Here is a 19540-nt window from a genome sequence, read left to right as displayed (position 1 = left end):
GTAATCTGTGCCCCCAGGCCATGCTGCAAACATTTGGATGCAGAAAGGAGGAGTGTTACCTTTGCAACATATTCCCTCCCTTAGAAGACAGGCTGTCTGAGGTTCTGGCTTCCAGGGCTGTGAGGGAATAGGTGGAGGAGATGTCATTCAGATTCTCACCCTCAGATCCACAGGGAAAACTGGCACAAGTTGATGCAGACAGAGTAATAAAAGGGTAATAAGTTTACATTAATGAAGAACTTCAGTTGATATTTTTATCTTTGTTAAACATGAAATACTAAAAGTAAATACAGCACATGATTCTGGCATGTGAGATTCAGATGCTCAGCAGTAAAAGAGTCAGAAGATGGAAATAAAATGGGCCACAACTTTGGCATCACTATGGTCCTGATTCAAGAACATACTTAATCAAGTGTGTAATTTTAAGAGTGAAAGGATGTCAGTGGGATTCTTTGTGGATGCAGCAATCTGCCTGCACACTTCTCTTTGCAGGAACTATGCATTAAACTGTAAGCTTGATTGGACCGGGATCCTGTCTTCCTTTAGATTTGTACAGTGATACCTATAATAAATAATACATAATCATAATATTTCAAAATGTCACAAATGAATAGCAGTTTGTGTTAATTTAAACAGTATTTAAGACCAAAGTAAAAGTCTAAGGCTTAAGACAAACCTTTCATTAGAGCCTAATTTTAAAATGACCTATGAATAGTTCCATAATTACTTCCAACATAAAAATACCACTAAATAATTTTTCATTAAATGAGAAAATGATTAAATATTAACTGATTTGTGATCCTAGAAACAAAATACGAGAAGATCTGACAACAGCTGAATCACTCAATTCACTGCAAGGCTTCAGAAAAAGCCCTGAGTTTTATTTCAATACTCAATTGCCTCTGTTTCAGAAAAGGATATCAAAATAGAGGAGATAATCCAAGGAGATTTGGAGGCTGGTAAGCAGCCAGCTCTAGCACTTACACAACTGGGTATAAATAAACTAACAATATCAGCAGTCAGTAGCTAGCCAGCCCATGGTGATGCTACATGACTAGAGTACAGAAGCATGACATAGAGAAGAATAAAAAATCCAAGGAGCTGTTAGGCTAATCAGTTGACATGCTCTTTTCTGTATCTCTCAACATCTTTTTGACAGTTCCCTTAATCATGAATGCACAGATAGTGAGAGATAGGAAAGGGTGCATCCCATTCCTCACTGGGATATCATTGACCTGCTCAAATAGAGCATTTTTTTGACCAGATGGCCTACTGGAGCTGCTCTTTTACCTTCTCAAAGGTATGTGTTTAGGAAGCTGAAAGTTCTGAGTTCAAATCCAGGTCATTTCCTTTGAGGCTTTGTGTCAAATCCTCAGCTGATATAAATTGCATAGCTCCATTTAAGTCAATAGAGCTATGCTCATTTATACCATCTGAAGATTTGGGCCAGTACTTGCACACACATGGAAAATCAATTGGGGGGGGGGGGGAGATGATCCCCGACAAACTGTAACGTCTGTCTACCTGTATTCTCCCAACTGGATCATATTCTGTATTTTGAAATATCATTATACTTTTCTGAATCATGCTAGGCAATATATCATGTCACTAATAATATTGATATAGGATATTTTCTAAAGTCTGAAAAACATCTTAACAATTGTTGATCTTGTTGTCTTTACAACCATACTCCTCTGAGTGTGTTACCTTGTGCAGTGCCTCAGCCCTAATGCTCATCTGCCCAACTCTTTACTTTAATATAACCTCAGCTTAACGTATCAACGTCTTGCTTGCCTGGCTTGTCTGATCTGAAAGTTGCATTTAAATTAATCTGGATTAAAAAACTGCAGAAATGCATATCTCTGATAACTGTTCAAGTGTGTCACTAAATACATATAGTTATTGGGGCAAGTTCCTACTGTACAGGAATTTGTATCACAAGACCATCTATGACAGGTTTCAGAGTAACAGCCGTGTTAGTCTGTATTCGCAAAAAGAATACAATGCCACAAGTACTCCTTTTCTTTTTGCGAAGACCATCTATGCAGCACTAATTTTGAGTCTGAATGCTGCACTTTTCACATGCTGAATTGAAGGAGGAGAAGACGAAATAATAAAGGGAATCCTTCAGATGCGTTACCAATGGGTGTTTAACAGATTGGGTTTAAGGTGGATTGACAATGTCTCAAGTTATTGTCATATACTTCACGTGTTTTGGAATGGATTGCGAAGTTTGCTGGTTAGTCCTGTTCCCAGGATAAAAATCTTTCTGCTTCTTACCAATATCATCCATCAGCTTGATGTGTGCTCATAACAAAAATGAGTCAAAAGACTAAATACATGACAATTCTCTTCAGACTGCAGCCAGCTGATCAGTGTGGCAGCATGTGTGTGTGGGAGAGGGTGAGTTTGAGGGGGTGGGAAGAGCAGGTTACACTGTTTCCCTTTAACACATCTGCATTGTAAACAGAACCTGGTTCTGCATACTGATTTCAGCAGTCAGTCAGTGTCAACACTGACACTTTCAAATCTATTTTTTTTTCTTTTATGTCACATTAGTGGAAAGTGACCTGTTGTGTTTGTGGAAGCTCTGGAGTACTGCAGGAGAAGGATCACTCAACAGCATGGCAATCTGCCAAGTACAGCTTGTTCTGAAACACAGTGGCTCTGAGAGGATGTATTATCATCTGAAACACAATGTCATCTTAGTGGGAGGTAGGATACTGTTGATTATCTGAGTTGTTACTGAACAGCATACCATCCAGAGGACAGCACACCTCTCCTGCCAGGTGCTTCCTCTTTTCCCTTCTTTCTCACTTGCATCTCATAGTCTGCTCTGGGACAGCCACTATAAAGTTCAAGCTTAGCACCTGTTTCTGAATGGTGCTGAGCTCTGTCAATTTCTGTTGTTCCATGGGAATTGAGGGCACTCAACATCTCTGAAATGCAGTCAGCATCTTAAACTGTTAAGTTGCTCAACAGTCACATTCTGTGTTCCAGTGTCATATTGATGTGGGCCCAGAAATGAAAATGTAAATAGTCCTCATCACATTTGTAATGTTGTTTCTGTTATTTGTCCTTTTTCTACTGTCTGTGCTGGGAAGGCCAGAAACTGATACCATCTGGTACCTCACATATAATTCTGATAGCAAACCAGTCACATCAACCAGTTAAAGTTAAGTGGCTAGGCAAATAGGACAAGAAACCAGCCTCTAGGTTTATGGTAGAATATTATATTCTGGTAAAGCTTTTGCTACATAATAAACCAGAAACAATTAAGTCTTATGTTTCTCTTGATTATGGATGGATACATACCAACCTTAATATTTGAATCTAGATACATACTTCTAACCCCCAAAATTGGAGAGGGCAGCATTTCATCCTGCCCATTATAGAGCTAGGGACTAACTACAAAATTCAGATCCAGGCTTAAATATCAACATTCCCTCAAAGTTCAGGGGGTTTCTCATCTGAGGCCTGGGCTTGGTCCATCTCTAGTGGCAATTTTATGATTTCATTTATTTGCATGGATTATCAAAGGTCCAGTGGATGTGGAAACTAGACTTTCCCTTGAAGAGCTTCTTTCCAAACCCTGCGAGGTCTGGTGTTTAAATTTCTTAAACTTTCATTTCAATTATCTGCCAGGACAAGGTTAGTTCTACAGAGAGGAAGACTAGAGTAGGAAGGTGATTGTGTAAACAAGCCACCTTGTTTGCTCCCTGTGGGTCTTCAAGTCATATCTAATTACTGTTACTTTGCTGCCACACACAAATATTTTTTTCCTGCTGCTAGAATCAACGCTGAGCTAGTGGAGTTATGAAAAAGCAAGCTGGATTCTGTTCTCATTCATACTTTAGCAATGGGTTAACTAAGTTCTGACTGCAAAATCTTTATTAGTGGTACAACTGTGATAGGTGAACAGGACACTAGCAATCAGAAATCAGGTTTTAATTTATAAACTCTTTGTAGCTATTACTAGGCCGTGACCCTGCTTCTGTTTGTCAATGGTAAAACTCCCATTGATCTCTGTGACCAGAATAGACGCTAACAATGTAGAGTCAGTTTTCCATCTATAACCTTACTGAAAGAAACCTCTTGCCAATTGATTTTATAATTATATGGTAAAAATGAGAAAGTACGCAAATTTTCAGTGATTGTATACTGTGCCTTCTGTATTTTTAGTTCTGATTTTGTAAACAAGTAGTTTAAGTGAGGTGAAACTTGGGATATGGAAGACAAATCAGACTCCTGAAAGGGGTATAGTAGTCTGGAAGGGTTGAGAGCCACTGGTGCAGACCAATGGTTAGCTACAGACTAGAGTTCAGGAACCACTGATATTAAGTTATAAGAGATAGTAGTCTTGAATTTTAAAAAGTACCCTTCTACATTCAAACAGGGCAATCTCAAGTAGGAGTAAAGAGGTTATTTTTCCTCTAGATTTGGCACTGGTGTGACCACTTCTGGAATATTGTGTTCAGTTCTGGTACAACTGAAAATGGATGTTGATAAATTGGAGAGGGTTCAAAGAGCCACAAGAATTAGCCCTCATCTACACTTCAAGTTTAGGTCGATTTTTAGCAGTGTTAAGTCAATTTAACCCTGCACCCATCCACACAACCAAGCCTGTTTCATCAACTTAAAGGGCACTTAAAATAGATTTCTGTAATCCTCCCCTGGCAAGGGGTTTAGCACTAAAATCTACCTCACTGGGTCAAATTTGGGGTAGTGTGGACACAATTTGACAGTATTGGCCTCTGGGAGCTATCCCAGAGTGTTCCATTGTGACTGCTCTGGACAGCACTCTCAACTCAGATGCACTGGCTGGGTAGACAGGAAAAGCCCCAGGAACTTTTGAATTTCATTTCCTGTTTGGCCAGCATGGTGAGCTCATCAGCACAGATGACCATGGAGTCCCAGAATAGCAAAAGAGCTCCAGCATGGACCAAATGGGAGGTACTGGATCTGATTGCTGTATGGGGAGAAGAATCCATGCAGGCAGAACTCTGTTCCAAAAGACAAAATGCTAATATATTTGCCAAAATCTCCAAGGGCATGGTGGACAGAGCCTACAACAGGGACACACAGTGAAAGTTAAGGACCTGAGGCAAGCCTACCAAAAAATAAAGGATGCAAACAGTAACTCTGGCTCGGAGCCCCATGCATGCTGCTTCTATGTTGAGCTGCGTGCAATTCTAGGGGAGGCCCCTACCACTACCCCACCACTGTCCATGGACACCTGCAAGGACAGGGGGAGGGGATGGAGTCTCATGCAACAGGGATGAGGATTTTTGTGGATGAGGAGGTTAAGGATAGCACACAGCAGGCAAGCAGAGAATCCCTTCTCCCTGTCAGCCAGGAACTGTTCATCACCCTGGAGCCAATACCCTCCCAAGGTGGGCTCCTGGACCATGAAGCTGGAGAAGGCACCTCTGGTGAGTGTACCTTTGTAAATGTAATACAGGGTTTAAAAGCAAGCGTGTTTAATGAATAATTTGCCCTGAAGACTTGGGAGAATTCACAGCCAGCATAGCTACTAGAAAAGTTTGTTAACGTGTCTGGGGATGGAGTGGAAATCCTCCAGAGACATCTCCATGAAGCTCTCCTGGAGGTACTCTAAAAAGCCTTTGCAGAAGGTTTCTGGGGAGGGCAGCCTTATTCCTTATAGAAAGCAAGTCAAAGTTACACAAGTGCCTTTTTGCATACGTAAGTTTCACAGCCACTGGGAATCATCCCAGACCTGCAACACTACTCAGTCCCACCGGTCTGTGCTTGTTTCCCAGGCCCAGAATTGGCATTCCATGGCATGAGCCTGCCCCATTACCACCATGATGTCCAAATTGCCAGGGCCCGTGCTTTGAGAGAAGTCTGTGTCCATGTCCTCATCACTATCCTGATCACGCTGTTGTCGCCTCCTTGCCTGCTTTTGCAGGTTCTGCACATACTACAGGATAATGTGTGAGGCGTTTGCAATACTCACAACAGCAGCGGTGAGATGAGCAGGCTCCATGCTTGCCATGGTATGGCATCTGCAGGAGAGCAGAGTTGCAGCGGAAGTGGTGGATGACAGATGCCACGAGAATAGGTATTTATACAGAAAGAGGACCTGTGAGGTGGATTCATGGCACCAGGAGAGCAGTGTTGTAGCAGAAGTGGTGGATGATGACAGTTAGCAGTCCTACTGCACCGTCTGACAGCAGTATGGCATCTGCACAGAAAAAAAGACATGAAACGATTGTCTGCCATTGCTTTCACGGAGGGAGGGGCGACTGACATGTACCCAAAACCACCCGTGACAATGTTTGACCCATCAGGCATTGGGAGCTCAATCCATAATTCCAATGGGCAGCAGAGACTGGGAACTGTGGGATAGCTACACACAGTGCAACACTCCAAAAGTCAACACTGTCCACGGAACTGTGGACACACTCTGCCAACTTAATGCACTTAAGTGGGGACACACACAATTGACTGTATAAAATCACTTCCTAAAAATCAACTTCTATAAATTCAACCTAATTTCATAGGGTAGACAGTAAAAGATTGGAAAATGTCTTAGTGACATACTCAGATCAATCTATTTAGTTTAATTAAGAGAAGGTTAAGGGGTTACTTGATTAGTCTGTAAGTATCTACATGGGAAACAAATATTTAAGAATGGGTTCTTCAATCTAGCAGAAAAAGATATAACATGATCCAATGGCTGGAAGCTGAAGCTAAACAAATTCAGATTAGAAATAAGGCATAATTTTTTAGTAATGAGTAATTAACCATTGGACAATTTACTGTTAGATTTTCTGTCACTGAATTTTTAAATCAAGATTGAATGAATGTTTTTCTAAAAGATATATTCTAGGAGTTATTTTGGGGAGATTCTATGACTTGTGTTATACAGATCAGACTAGATAATCACAGGTTTCAGAGTAACAGCAGTGTTAGTCTGTATTCGCAAAAAGAAAAGGAGTACTTGTGGCACCTTAGAGACTAACCAATTTATTAGAGCATAAGCTTTTGTGAGCTACAGCTCACTTCCTCAGAATCACAGTGGTCCTTGATGAGGACAGTATAGTCAGGAAAGCTAGCTTCACTGCATGCAGAATGACAACTAAGTTTTCTGGCCTCAGATTTGTTGGACATCACTTATAGGTCTGATTTGAAAGCTCATGGAAGTCCATGATTACATTAAATTTGGCCTTTAATTCACACTTGTAACAAAAGCCAGGTCATGAGCCAGAGTTTTGTATTAAAAATATCTTTATTTTTCTTTATGTCTCAAGACTAAAAATATTTTAAGCCAGTAACAATGAATTGAAGCTGGTAAGCTTTAAGTAATGTTGACATTGTGGTCATGCTACTGAATGCAGTGTCTGTATGACATTACACTACTATAGGAATTTGACACATTCTCTGCTGGAGAGAGCTTTTGGAAATAAACTTGTCCCGGTAAGAGGAAAATAAGTCAGTGCAAAAGAGAAAAATCAGGATAATTGTTTTAAAGATCAAGATAATTGCTACATCCTAATCTGAGTTTTAAATATTTACACAACATTGGCATGTACTTTACAAAGCCAGGTAATTTGCCCTGTTGGGAACTTATAAAATACTAAAGGAGAAACATTATTATATCCTCTTTAAAAAGCCAAGCAGCAGAGCTGCTGCAAGAAAAATAGTCAAAGGCTGCAGAATTAGAGATAGTTATTTATATTCAGTACATGAAGTACAATAAGAAAGCAAACATACAGTACAGGATGAAATGGTCAAAAAGTTACTTACATTCCTTTTGACCTATTGGGCAGGTCATAACAGGGCACGTCACAGCCTGCAGGGCCAAAGCCTTTGAAGGTTGTTTCATACGGCTCTTTGTAAACAGGTTGATCTTTGATTTTTTTTTTTTATAGTGTGCCTGTGGCTATAGATCACTTGTGAAAATCTACAGCAAAGACACTGAATCATCTGAGACTGTCAAGTTTGATCTAAGCAGGGCCTTTAACATGGTGACCTAGTGTGCCCTCCTGAAAACTGAAAGTGGTGAACACCTGTCATAATACTGCCATCTCTTGTACAGAGGGTTTTCAGGCTAAAATGACTCTGCACCCAGTCCTGCAGCTTTCAGAGTAACAGCCGTGTTAGTCTGTATTCGCAAAAAGAAAAGGAGGACTTGTGGCACCTTAGACTAACCCATTTATTCGAGCATGAGCTTTCGTGAGCTCACGAAAGCTCATGCTCAAATAAATTGGTTAGTCTCTAAGGTGCCACAAGTCCTCCTTTTCTTTTTGCAGTCCTGCAGCCTTACTTCTATCAGCAATCCTATTGATATAATTGGGACTGCTTGCTTGAGTAAAGCTTGCAGGATCAATGAACAAAAGCAAATGAAACTAATAAATTAACTTTATCCAAAGCAAAAAAAATGAGGCTACGTCTACACTACAAGCCCTGGGTAGGATTCCTAGGGCATGTACACAGTTGCACTAGCTTGATGAGAGCTAGCACGAGTATAAATAGTAGTGTAGCTGCGGTAGCACGGGCAGCTGCAGCAGAGGCACAGTTTAGCCATGCTGAATACAAACCTGCCTGAATCCCAGGGATAGGTACTTAGCATACTTGAGCTGTGCCTCTGGTGCTGCTTTCTGTGCTGCTATGCTACTATTTATACCTGCTAGCTCTCATCAAGCGATGAATTAGTGCAAGTATGTGTACGTGAGCTGGGAACCACACCCTAGACTGGAATATGGACACAGCCTGAGGCACCAGCTCTGCAATTCCATCAATGGGAGCAGACCTTTGTGTCTACACAAAGTCCCACTGAAGCTATTAGGCTTGCTTGGAACTCCTTGCAGGATCAAGGTCTAGGGCACTGTTTCAGAAGATGCCACTCAACATTGGTCTCCTCTCAACAAAATCAGTGTCCATGGCATCACAATACTGGATTTTCCCAAAGTACTTGCATTAGGCTTGACGTGTGGAAAAGATAGTTGTAAAGTCAGAGACTGCAATACCGTGAACATCTGTTGACGAAATCCTCACCCCATTGAAATATTGGGAGTTTTGCACTGACTTTAATGGTAAGTTCTAAAGCTTTAACTTTTTGAATCTCAGCATCTACTGACACTAAATTATTACTGTCTGCTCCCATAACTGCCCCACAACTGTGAAAATTTCAATCAATAAAAAAAAGTGCTTTAAAATCATTATCCATCAAACATAAAAAAAATCATTTTGCCAAGCCTACTTGTAACAAACAATTCATTAGGACCCTGGCTTAGGGCTCCCAGATTTTCAATCCATACCTAAGTCTCTGAATCAATTTAGTCTTGTTTATGCAAGACTGCCTACACCCATGCCACTTCTACTCTTCTCTCCCTCTCTCTTTCTGTTTCTGTGTATATGGCTCAGCCCCCAGGTGGGACAGGGCCTCCTGGATTTTCCAGAGGCTGTAGGCTCCAGCTTGTCCCTTAGAGGAATACACTTTCTTCCCAATACACTTTTACATCATATTTTAAATGTTGAAATGTCATATCTTTGACATTGGGATGGATTTGTGAAAATCATGCCTCAAGTTGCCCCAATTAACAAAAGTTCAAAATTAAATTTAAAGGAACATTGCTAAAGACAATAGCCTATAAAAGTGACATGTTCTGCATTCTCCCCTCCCACATGTCAATTTGGAAAGGCCATATGATTCTTTAGATGCGTTTTTTCTTCTTAAAGCAAATGAGAGAGGAGAGATGAATGAGAATGGTCTGGCTGTTGACTGGGTGCAATGTTGATTGTGCTTTTCTCTGCAATTATAGTAAACTGTTACGTGATTAGGAGGTGACAGAATGTAGCCATCTCTATATCAGTTGTTCCTTGCCCCCACGTATAGTGGTGTACTGGACTAACTCTGGATGAAGGCAGGGCTGGGATGCAATCCACTCCAGCAATCCTGACTGACAAATCAGTTTGAGGAGCTGGGATCTCTCAGCAAAAGTTAAAACAGCCCTGAGGCTGCTCTAACTTGTCCTGGAGGGGTCGGATGTAGCTCCCAGCTGTCTCCTAATTTGTGGAGTTTCACCCTCCCATCAGAGGGAGATCAGGTTTGTCTCCCTCCCCAAGGATGGTTACGAAGTTTTGGTTTGAAAGGCCATTATAGCTATAGCAGGAGAATAGCAAGGACCCTCTGATAAACAGGTGCAGCTGCTAGGGTGTAATGATAAATATAATAAGATCCTCCCTGTCTTCCATGCTAGCCTGACTCCTTGAGGAGCTGTGCTTTCCTGCCTATGCCCAACTCAAATCCCACTCCCATCATAGGGGTTCCATGTTGCACAAGAAGATTTTATATTTATATTTTTTAACTGGAGCATCTGGGCTGCACATATAGTAACATTCTTTGTAGAAATTGTAGGCACATTTCATAGTGCAAAAGTCTAAACTTTGTGATTTTAATGTGCTGTTCTGAAAATAACATGGAGTAAATGAAGCAGAAATTAGACCAAAGGACTGGGTATTTTAACATCTGTCCTCATGGTTATAACACTGATTTGCTCTCTTATCTTGAGCAAGTTGCTTATGCCAACACTTTCCAATGTGGCTATTAATTCAGATACCACAATTTTTTGGACACCATCATTATGGTCTGATTTTCATTCCCTTCACTTAACACCATGAATGCTCAGCACCTCAGAAATCAGGCCCTAAGTGATTGTCTGCCTTGCCAAAAATTGAGGCACCCAGATTTAGAGGTGTCTTGATATTGTTTTTTTAATAAAAAACCCTGCACTGTGCCTCAGTTTAGCCTTCGATCAAATGAAGAAATATAATAATCATCAGGGTGGAGGTGGTTTGAAAGGCTTAATTAACATTTGCCAAGTGCTTTGCAATTCTTGGATGAAAGGATTCGATAGAAGTGCAAAGCAGAGACCCAAAGATGGGGGGTTAGAGATGAAGCCCTGAGAGATTAAAAATCTCCTTCATGTGAAAGGCATTGAAAGTACAATGAGGGCATAGCTCACAATGAACTTATTCTCATTTCACTCTTTCAGCTGGAAGGGGCCTCAAGCACACCACATGCCTTTTCACTTTTAGAGGCCCTCTATGTAATACAAATTAAAACCAGGGCGCGCACACACTGCCAGGCATTTTATTTTCATAGTTGCTAGTGCTTGTCAACTTTAAAATCATGCTCTTCTGTTACTAAAGTTTCAATGCAGGTGAGAGAGGAGAGAATACAGGGAACTCTGATGGCTTTAATGAGTATGCGTGTTAATTGGGCCATTCTCTTTTTGGCCTGCAGGTTTCACAGTGGCCACTCACAGAGGGGATCTGAGGTGGGGGCAGGGAACAACAGCCAGTCTAGACAGAAGAGGCTAGCAGCTAGTTGTCCACTCGGGTTTCAGATTAGACCTGGATAGTGTTCAATTTCTCACAGATGTTTGGCAGCCACTTTGCTTTGGCTCCTATAATAAACAGGATTTCTTTTGCCCTGAAGGATGTGGTGACCAACAAATTCGCATACATAGGCTCATGAAATAATCCACTGCCAGAGCTGTAGTGCTAATGATCCCATCTGCTGAGGTTTAGATTTCTCAACAAAAAAACAATGATTTTTAAAAATGCACAATCATTTGGATTATGGTCTAAGTACATTAACCTATGCAGGGCAAGGAATGAAAGCAGCACATGTTCTCTTAAAGCTTCTCTGGTGTAAATTCATTGTAGTCAGTTGATTTACACCAATGATGAATTTAGCTCTTTTTATTTAAAGTCAGATTGTAATTGTTAAATCTCTTTAAGGATTAAAAAAAATGTGGAACGGGTTAACACCTTATTTGTATGCTAAGTCTAGAACTATTGTATATTTATTCTTTGCACCACTTGAACTAAACATGGCTACATAAAAATGGTGACCAGCTAAATAAAACATTTTAGCAACTCTGTGGCCACTTAAGACTTCACGGTAGACACTATGAGCATTTGAAACTTGACAGCAGGTTTAGAACTAGATCCCCTTGTTACAAAAGCACAGTCCTCACCTCTTATGTTCAAGGAGACTCTCCATTAACTGGTAGCAGTACAGGGCCTGTGGTATGACACACATTGTAGCAGCTCAGTCTATTCAGAGCAGAGGTGCAGATGGCTGAATATCATATTATCATAAATTAAAAAACAAAAACATTCACCTAAATAAGCTGTAATTGACAGTGAGAGAAGTACAGAGGAAGAGAAAAAGATAGTAAAGGTTGAACATCTTTAATTTGTGTATCTATAGAAATGTCAGAAAAATTGCATTGCAGGGCAATCTACAAGCATATGCTGTAGAGAAGGAAAGGAATCTACAAAGGCAGTCCTGTCGCAAAACATCTGTTTATATGGGGAAAAACATTACATCCTGACCTTGAGAGCTGAAAGCTTTTATGTACTTTGTAACTAGAAGCAGATAGTCTGTTGCTCTGAGGTCCTCCTTTCTGTTGCTTGCAGAGCATTGGTAGCATGGTTTAATTCTTTAAAGAACCCTTTATATCATAGTTTTCTCTCACTATATTTTCAAGGCAATGTATTACTTCCTGTAAAATTACCCCAGACCTGGCATGATTCATCAGTCAGGGCTGTAGCATGGCCCTTAGAGACAAAGGCTCAGCATTTAGGGTAGTACAGAAGAGCTATAAAAAGTACTAAGAGGAAATTAAGAAAGAGAAAATCTAGACTCAACAGCAGGAAAAACTTTCCTGACAGTGAGATCTGCTACATTGTGAAATAGTCTCCCAAGGGAAGTGCTGGAAACTGAATCACTTAGAACATATAAAACTAGATTGCAGAAAGTCTAGTGGAAATATAATGAAGGGGACAATCAGTGCAAGATGGCAGATTGACAAGTCAGGTCTTACATTTTTATTACCAGGAATTTTTTGTTCTGTGCTTGCACAGTGCCTACCATAATGGGATCCTGGTCTCTCTAGCTGGGGTTCCTAGGCAACTGGCAGTATTACAGTAGCACCTAAAGCAGGGGTGGACAAACTTTTTGGCCTGAGGGCCACATATGGGTATGGAAATTGTATGGCAGGCCATGAATGCTCACAAAATTGGGGGTTGGGCTGCAGGATGGCATGAGGGCTCTGGCTGGGGATGTGGGCTCTGGAGTAGAGCCAAAAATGAAGATTTCATGGTGTGGGAGGGGACTCTGGGCTGGGGCAGGGGGTTGAGGTGCAGGGGGTGGGTGAAGGCTCTGACTGGGGATGTAGGTGTGGTGTTTAGATGTTGCTTGTAATTATTAGAATTGGGAGCACTGGCTGTTGGGAGTCTGAAAGGACAGGAAATGGGAAGAAATGGGGAGGAGTTGGAAGGCTGGGAGAGAGCTACAGAAGGTGCAGCAGCAGCTTGGTAAAGAGGTTTCCACTTTGAAAATAAAGTCCTCTTGAAATTTGTTAGTACTTTGCCTGGTACTACAACATTTTAGTGATGAGGATGGATCTTCTGCCTCTGAACCCATCACCTTTCTGCAAAGCCCAGGTGAGCCTCCAATTGCTTTTCTACCTGGATCCATATGTTTGAGACTTATCTGTTTGCAATCAGTGCTACAGAGATTTCTGAAGTAAGAAAGCATGCTCTGCTAATCCAGTGCCTTGGAGCAGAAGGGCAGTGTATATTTTACACTTTTCCCCTTGCAGATGATAAATATGAGACTGCACTCACGGCACAAAAAATTCTTTAATGCAAAAAGTGAATGTAGTAGCTAATCACTACAGATTTTGCCAGCATGAGCAGAAACCAGGGGAAACTATAATGCAGTATATTACTTCCCTGAGGAGTCTGATTGTAATTTGTGACTTTGGGAATACGGCAGATGAGATTATTAGAGACCAGCTCATTGAGAAAACAACCATGCTTCATGTAAGAGAATGCTTACATCTAGAATCACAACTTACACTAGAAAAAGCAATAAACCATTGCTACTCAGATTGAGTCAGCTACAGCTGGTGCCAAAATAATGAGCATGGATACAGGAGGCACAGTCCAGGCTGTGACTCCTTTGCAGAAAAGTTCACTACCACTGCAGATACACAATTGCAAGAGGAAAACTAATGAAAAACCACCAAATCAGCAAATTCAAAAAATAGTGAAAGCATGCTTTTGCTGTGGATCCCCACAACACCTTGCAAGCTACACAGGATGTCTGGCAAAGGTAGCTCAGTGCAATCATTGCAAAAAGATTGGACATTTTGCTAAAGTATGTTGCAGTAGCCAGTTCAATCAACAGGCGCATGCAGTTACAATACCAGATGTTACTGTGCTGAGCATTGACAAAATCACTACTGCACATATTCCAGAAAAGATAAAGTGCACTGTAAACGTTTCCGCCATACCCTCAGGCAAATCACACTCTATTCTGCTAATGTTGGACACTGGCTCAGCAGTATTTATACTACCTGATTCCATCTATCTACTTTAAAAATGTGCCTCTTACTGAACCCAAACTTTGTTTGGTGTGCTATTTGAAAAACCATATTCTAGTACATGGCTGCCTGCCAGTAATAGTTACTTTTGGTGATTGCTGTGTAACTGCAGAGTTATACGTTGTCCACAAAGGCATTCCTATCCTTGGCAGAGATTTATTGGCTGCTTTAAATCTCAGGGTAGTTAATGGACAAATTGATCTTCCTCAGCAAAGCACTCTTGCAGTACACGCACCAGTTTCAGCTGGGACCCAACACCAGGTTGAGGAGAAACTTGGCTGTGCTTATGGGTTTCTGCATAAAGTTAAAATGCGGAATAATGTGATGCCTGAATGACAGAAGTTATGGCGCTTACCATTTTCAGTCAGGGAAGCTGTTTCAGAGGAACTTAGCAAACTTGTTCAAAAGGACATTATTGAAGAGATCGACTCCTCGGAATAGATTTCACCTATAGTAGTGATGCAGAAGAAGGGTGGAGGCATTTGCCTTTGTGTGGACTTCAGGGAGCCAAATAAAGCTATTGTGATTGACAGCCATCCTCTTCCTCACATGGAAGAAGTATTTGCAGAACTCTGTGGAGCAAAGATGTTTTCTACTCTTGATTTGCAGAGCGCATACCACCAGGTTATGTTGCATGAAGATAGCAGAGACCTCACAGCATTTATTACACATGAGGGACTATTTTGTTTTAAATATGTTCCATACAGTCTCGCATCTGCCCCAAGTGCCTTTCAAAAAATGATGTAATTGATTCTGAAGAATCAACATGGAGTTCAGTGCTATCTGGATGATATTATAGTGTTTGGAAATAGTTCTGAGGAGCATGACAATAACCTGCAGTCTGTACTAAACTACATCAGCCCAGCAGGTCTCCAGCTCAATAGGTCCAAATGCAAATGTAGACAAACTGAACTCTCCTTTCTGGGGCATACAATTTCACAGACTGGACTAAAACCTGATCCAGATCATATCCTGGCAATTTCAAATGTTCCTCCAACAGATTTGCACACTTACATTCCTTCTTGTGTCTTACCTCCTGGTATACAAAATTCATTCCCAATTATGCTTCTGTCATTGAACCGTTACGGGAATTACTATAGAGAAGTTCAACCTCGGTGTGGACAGATGCACAAGTTAGTTTCAAAATGGTGAAAGACTTGATTTGTACATAGTCCAGTACTTGCACTATTCAGTCCTGCATTGCCCACAATTGTAACTACTGATGCTTCTGATTATGGACTTGTGGCTGCTCTCACACAACTGCATGAGGACAACAGAGAGGACTGTTGCATTTGCTTCGAGGACACTAATGCTGAGAGAAAATATTCTCCAGTCAAAAAAGAAGCACTTGCTTGTGTCTGGGCTACTGAAAAATGGACAACTTACCTGTGGGGGCCGCACGTTTAAGTTGCGCACAGACCACAGCCCTTTGACGTTGCTCACCACGAAAGGACTGGGAAGAGCAGGATACCATATTGCTCGATGGTCTGCAAGACTACTCTTTCAATTATGAACTGGAATATAAGCCTGGAAACCAAAATGTGGTCGCTGATTGCCTTTCTCACCTGCCTTTGTCTTCACCAGATGGTCCACCAGAGGATGAGGATATAGTGGTAGCGCTTATTACAAGCGCTCTCACTGCAGTTACAAGAGAACAATTTCAAGTTGCTTGTTCAGCCTGTCCAGTTCAACAAAAACTACAGGAATTTCTGACAAAGATGGCCCAGTCACTCTAAAAACCTTGACCCAGTTCTGCGGCCTTATTTTAGTGTTTGGGACGAACTTTGTTTGATGGTTGTGTGCTATGAGGTACACACCGGCTCCTTGTGCCAGAAGAATTACAGTCAAAACTCTTATACCTGGCACACAATACTCATTAAGGAATTGTCAGAACCAAACGACTACGGGATCTGTATTGGTGGCCAGGGATGGACTCTCAAACTGAAACACTCATAAAATCCTGTGTCACTTGCCAAATGCATGATAAGACAGCAGTGACATGTTCCCCTCCATTACAGTCTGTTCCTTTTCCTGAATCTGCATGGGAAAAAGTGGCGAATGACATTGTAGGACCCTTTGATACTGCTCCAATTGACTGCTGTTATGGCATCACTTTAATAGACTATTTCAGTAAATGGCCTGAGGTAGCATTTACATCGCAAATCTCTTCTGCCACAGTAATTAAGTTCCTCTCTTCAGTTTTTAGCAGGGAAGGTAACACCAAAGAACTGGTTTCAGATAATGGTAGTCAATTTACTTCCCTGGAGTTTGAAACTTTTCTAGCACAGAGGAACATTTTACACAGAAGGTCATCCCTATATTACCCTCAAGCCAATGGGGAAATCGAATGGTTTAACAGAAGTTTGAAAGAGTTTTTGCAAACGGCTAAACTGGAAGGGTAATTGTGGATACTCTTCACTACTGATTTCTTGCAAGCATACTGGACTACACGACATGCCACAACGCAAAGATCACCGCAGAGTTACTGTATGGGAGACAGATGAATACTAAACTGAACATTGCTGGATTGTTAAAGGCATGACCTGATGCCCCATTTGAGGATGATGTGAGAAACACAGTTGAACAGAACCAAGCAAAGTATAAGGCTTTCACAGACAAGTGGTGGGGTGCTAAGGAACCAACATTTGAGTGTGGTTCCTTCATGAGAATACAAAAACCTGGAATTTTATGCATAAATTCACAGCTCCTCTTAAAATCATAGAGAAGAAGGGACCTTACACCTTTCTGATAGGCGGGTATGGAATGCTTCTTATCTTGCACCTGCCTATGCACCAAGAGGAGATTACGCCAACACCCAGTCTGCACTGGATTACTTCACCGTAGTACCAGCACAACAAGACATTGCACTGGAACTGGGGCTTGAGAGACGGCCTATCAGACCCAGACAACCACCTGTCTGGACTAGAGACTATGTTATGTAGTATCTACAGTGTTTTCAGTGTAATATTTCTGCCAACAATATAGTGTCTTGTTTCATATTTGTTCCTGTGGTTACAACAATGTTTGTTTTAATTGGGAGAGTTTAAGAGAAGAGGAAATGTGATGTTTAGATGTTGCTTGTAATTATTAGAATGGGGAACACTGGCTGTTGGGACTCTGAAAGGACAGGAAACAGGAAGGAGAGGGAGGAGTTGAAAGGCTGGGAGAGAACTACAGAGGGTGCAGTAGCAGCTTGGTAAAGAGGTTTCCACTTTGAAAATAAAGTCCTGTTGAAGCTTGTTAGTACCTTGCCTGATTGATACAACAGTGGGTTCTGGGGTTGGGGCGAGGGTGCTCGGGGTGGGACCGAGGGGTTTGGAGGGCAGGAGGGGGGATCAGGGCTGGGGCAGGGAGTTGGGGTGGGGGAGAGGGTCAGGGGTGCAGGCTTCGGGCAGTGCTTACCTTAAGCAGCTCACAGAAGCAGTGGCGTATCCCCCCTCCAGCTCCTCCACAGAGGGGTAGCTAGGTGGCTCTGCCCGCTGCCCTGTCTGCAGGTGCCGCCCCTGCAGCTCCCATTGGCCACAGGGTGCACAATTGAGCCCTCGATGTCTGTCATACTGTATAAGGCAGGATATGTGCATTGAGGAAGGGTTCAACATTGATTTTCTCAACTTATATTTTAATCTGTTAGCATCAGAAAGTGCATTGGCTGTACTTGGAATCTGCATGGCTTTCTTCCCCTACCCCCTCCAGCCAGTCATGACTATCTCTGACTCTGATACCTAGGATCAATGTCCTCACGAGAAGCATATGTGTGGGGCTGGGGAGAGGCAAGGCTCAGTTGGAAGGAGCAGGCAATGAACATTTTCAACACTGCAGGGTCATTCTTAGAAGTGCTGACTGCAGGAGTGGAGGAGGAACATGCTTTCAGAACTAGTGTCAAAATACAGTGTGGTGCTGAGCACTTTGTAAGGGGCAAGGGCAGCAAAATACCTCCCCACGCCCTACCATTTCCAGAACCAAATGTCACTTTCAAGACACCCTAGTTTTGATACATGATCAATATATTTACAGTACATTGCCCAGCATTTCAACTGCCAAATATAAAAACAACAAAACACTTGCTAGATAAATGTCAAGGCCTCAGAGGTGTTGAGCAGCCACAAATACTGCTGACGTTCTCTCTCAGGATCATGCACATAGACCTGATCCTGTCCTCATGGAAAAGTCGATAGATTGTAATAGAAAATGAAAACCTTTTGATATATTTTCTGAACCATCCCACAGAATAAATAGATATTTAAGTTCTTGCTATTACATTTTATTGGCTTTATAGCACCCTGTTTGTTTAATCCCTCATGAATTCTGTAAGACATTTCCATAAGGGTACAGCACCCATTGAAGGCAATGGAAGTTTTGCCATGGTCAGTGAGAGAAGGATATTGATTTCAGTTTGGTAACAGACACATTACTTACCTACTCTGTTGGTTGTACCTCAAAGGGTCCCATTTAATGGGACTTCTCCTTCCCTTTGAAAATTGTGGAGCTCATCCTTAATGGTAAAAACATGAACAGATTGTCACATTGTCTCTTATTGGTTCAAGCCCCGATTTGGCAAGGCATTTAAACGTGTGCTTAAATGTAAACAGATGCCTAATTTCATCCCTACTCAGCAAACTCTGTCTAGAGTCCTAATATGGCTCCCATTTCTGTAGTAGTTGAGCACCTCATAATCCTTAATACATTTATCCTCATAACACCCTTGTGAGGTACGGCAGCACTGTAATCCCCTGTGGCAGAGCAGGAACTCAGGTTTCACAAGGCCAGTCTAATGCCCTAACCATCCATCAATCCATGTGCTGAAGTGGCTTTGCTTAACTGGGGGCTAATTTAATACTTAACATTTTCCACCTTTAGCAGCATTTTATGTCTTCCTGGCAGTTTACAAATATTAGAAACTTAAGCCTTACACAACACCTGTGTAGGAGGTAAATAAGGCATAGGGAAACTTAAGCAGAAAGGCCAAAGTGACTTTCCTAAGGCCATAGAGAGAACCAGATAGGATTGAGAGGATTAGAACTCAGAATTCTTGGCTCCCATTACTGTATTCAGACCACTAGACCACACATATCTCTGTAATGGAAAATTAAAAGCAATTATTTGCAAGATTT

At 41.6% G+C, this 19540-nt stretch overlaps 2 long non-coding RNA genes across 2 annotated transcripts in view; one reads left to right on the top strand and one right to left on the bottom strand.

Annotated features, from left to right (window-relative positions):
• LOC311526640 overlaps positions 1 to 2709 on the top strand; it is a 49274-nt gene extending 46565 nt beyond the window's left edge. Inside the window, exon 4 of the long non-coding RNA XR_014713076.1 lies at positions 2560 to 2709. This is a non-coding gene — a long non-coding RNA (uncharacterized lncRNA). The remainder of the gene's footprint in view (positions 1 to 2559) is intronic.
• LOC311526641 lies at positions 441 to 17926 on the bottom strand. The gene is made up of 3 exons (XR_014713077.1): positions 17832 to 17926; positions 5978 to 6205; positions 441 to 562 (listed from the first exon to the last, which is right to left on the bottom strand). It is a non-coding gene; the product is annotated as an uncharacterized lncRNA (long non-coding RNA).
• Between the last annotated feature and the right edge of the window lie 1614 nt (positions 17927 to 19540).

This window comes from Lepidochelys olivacea (assembly GCF_965140295.1).
Source record: "Lepidochelys olivacea isolate rLepOli2 genome assembly, chromosome: 9".
NCBI classification, from domain to species: Eukaryota; Metazoa; Chordata; order Testudines; family Cheloniidae; genus Lepidochelys; species Lepidochelys olivacea.
Note: the sequence above shows the minus strand (reverse complement) of the source record. Positions and strands in the feature narration are given on the sequence as shown.